Below are 2,704 nucleotides of genomic sequence, written 5' to 3'. Positions count from 1 at the left end.
GGATATAGGTTATATATGTGCAGTCATACAAAATATATTTTTTAATTTGTTATGTTTTGGAAGGAGACATATTAAAAAAAATCCATGGAGTTTTCTTGGCAAAGACACTGGAGTGATTTCTCATTTCCTTCTCCAGTGTGTCCCCATTTTTTGAGTGAGGGATGGAGGCAAATAGGGGTTAAGTGTCTTGTCAGGGTTACACAACTAGTAAGTTATCTGAGACTGGATTTCAACTCAGGTCTTCATGACTCCAGGTTCCTTGCTCTATCCACTGTACCACCTACCTCCCCCTTGGCACATATTAGGCACTTAACAAACATGTATTCCTTTCTCCTAAACCCAAGCCTGTGCTATTTAGCTGCCATGGGCTCACAGCTTGCCGTTTCTGCCCAAGAAGTCCTGTACTCACCCCTCCAGAGAATCTTGAAGTCTCCTACCACTCACAGTAAATGGGAAGAGTAAAAAGGATGATGCCCTTTGAAGGATCCACTGAGTCGGTGGCTCTTCCTGATCAGAGTCCAACTGAAGGATTGCTTTGTTATTCCCAAACCAGCAAATTCTTTGGAACTAAGGCGATTTCCAATCCAATCTTTTATTGCACAGTTGCCTCTTTTTTTTTTTCTCCTTTCTCTCTCATTCTCCAACATCTTGAGGAGGGCCATCTTGAGTGTTTCCATATGTACCTTAGAGTTCCTTTTTTTTTTTCCCCACCCAATGAAGTCTTGCTTCTGTTCCTTTGGGAACTCTTCATTCTCTCTATCAAGCAGCCTTCTAGCCCAAAGGGCAAATTCAAGCTGTCTGTGAGAGCAGAGGGAGGAAGTGCTCACTTTGGGTAGCTGGACTGAGGTGTGGGGAACACAAAAAATGTCCTCAGGCTCTAGGAAGGGGGTGGGGGTGTGTGTGGAATGGAGCTCTGGGAGTGCTGGCTCTGCACCTGTGCCACTTGCCACATTGTGTAGAGAGGCAAGATCTAGTCCCTTCACTTTCTCCCCCACATGGAAGGTCAATCTACTTTTAGAACACAAATAATCATTCAGCTGGCAAAAACACAAACATCACACTCAGAGCAAACCATTGCACAATTTCTCCTACTCTAAATGGTTGAAATTTTTAGTCTTTTTTAAAAAGATACTCCTCGATATTTAAACCTCAACCCTAAGGAAATTTGATTAAAACTTTTACAGTCAATTATCATTCTTAATAATTTGATGACCCCCCTCCCCCAAAAAAAGACTAGGTCTCTCTATTTCATCCAGGATGAGGTACAGTAAAGGCTCACAGGTCTGATCTCCAAATGCTGATGGCCACAGAAGCTTGGATGTGTTCCATTAAAGATCTGGGTCAGTTTGCACTTGTTAGGCAACCTCTCAGCTCCCTCTCAAGGGGGCTCAAACCCTTTGGCTTTAGCTCCATTGCAGCTCAGAGATCCTAAGTGTAACTGACCCACAGCTTTTTCCTAGTAGCAACAATTGCAGCCAGAAGTTTGTGATCTGGGAGCTTGGTCTCTATTCAAAAGAATTTGTCACTCAAGCTCTGTTCATCTCAGGCAAAGTTTTTATTGGGGTTAGTCAGCAGAGAGGAAATGGAACCCCAGGAATACTGGGGGAGATTTTATAGAGAGAAATCTAGGTCCCTCTACCTCCCTTCCCTTTGGCCAGGCCCCTGGGTAGCTCTACCCAGGCGTGAACTGATGGCATTTCTCCTGCTGGCTGTTCTTTGGGGGAGCCATGTGTCCTTAACCCCTGGCCCCTGATCTGCGCTGGTGCCTAGACGGGGTCCAATTCCCATAAAATAGTTTATTTTTTTATATTTTTAAACCCTTAACTTCTGTGTATTAGTTCCTTGGTGGAAGAGTGGTAAGGGTAGGCAATGGGGGTCAAGTGACTTGCCCAGGGTCATACAGCTGGGAAGTGTCTGAGGCCAGATTTGAACTTAGGACCCCCCCCCCCTCCCCGTCTCTAGGCCTGGCTCTCAATCCACTGAGCTACCCAGCTACCCCCTATAAAATAGTTTATTACTGGAGTCAGGTATCAATTAGTGCCTGATCCCAGAGGTCTCATGCATGTCTGATGTCATTTGGTGCCTGATTCAGGGGTTCTAGCACCCTGTAATTCACTATCACACCGGGATCAACTGCATTTCCTTTGTCTTAACAACAAATCCACAACTATACCTGCTTTCTTTTCTGCTTTTTGTCAACCTCATGTTTCAACAATGTAACACACTCACCAAACTACTTTATTATATTGAATTACAAGGGGGACAGCTAGGTGGCTAGGTAGATTGAGAGCCAGGCTTAGAGATGGGAAGTCCTGGGTTCAAATGTGACTTCAGACACTTCCTAGCTGTGGGACCCTGAGCAAGTCACTTAATCCCCATGACCTAACCCTTATCCATTTTTCCCCTTGCAACCAATACACAATGTTGATTCTAAAAGGGAAGGTATGGGTTAAAAAAACTTTTTTTTGCCCTCTTAATTGTTCTACTTACCTTTTCTCACTTACCTTGCCAAAGGTCTCTTTTCCTTCTTGAATTTATCTCTTCAGGCTCAACTCCTTAATCTTTCTTGATCCTCAATCTTTTTTGTACTCCTTAATTTTCTTTCTTTCTCTCTTCCTTCCCTTTTCTTTTTTCTTTCCTTCCTTCTCTCCCTCCCTCCCTTCCTCTCTTCTTCCCTTTCTCTTTTTTTCCTTCCTTCCTTCCT

At 43.9% G+C, this 2,704-nt stretch overlaps 1 long non-coding RNA gene across 1 annotated transcript in view; it reads right to left on the bottom strand.

Annotated features, from left to right (window-relative positions):
* Positions 1–254: 254 nt before the first annotated feature.
* The window catches only part of LOC123248020, a 36,444-nt gene continuing 33,994 nt past the window's right edge, over positions 255–2,704 (bottom strand). Inside the window, exon 3 of the long non-coding RNA XR_006506167.1 lies at positions 255–798. This is a non-coding gene — a long non-coding RNA (uncharacterized LOC123248020). The remainder of the gene's footprint in view (positions 799–2,704) is intronic.

Source organism: Gracilinanus agilis, chromosome 4 (genome assembly GCF_016433145.1).
Source record: "Gracilinanus agilis isolate LMUSP501 chromosome 4, AgileGrace, whole genome shotgun sequence".
Taxonomy (NCBI): domain Eukaryota; kingdom Metazoa; phylum Chordata; class Mammalia; order Didelphimorphia; family Didelphidae; genus Gracilinanus; species Gracilinanus agilis.
The sequence above is the reverse complement of the archived record's forward strand: the minus strand, read 5'-3'. Positions and strand labels throughout refer to the sequence as shown.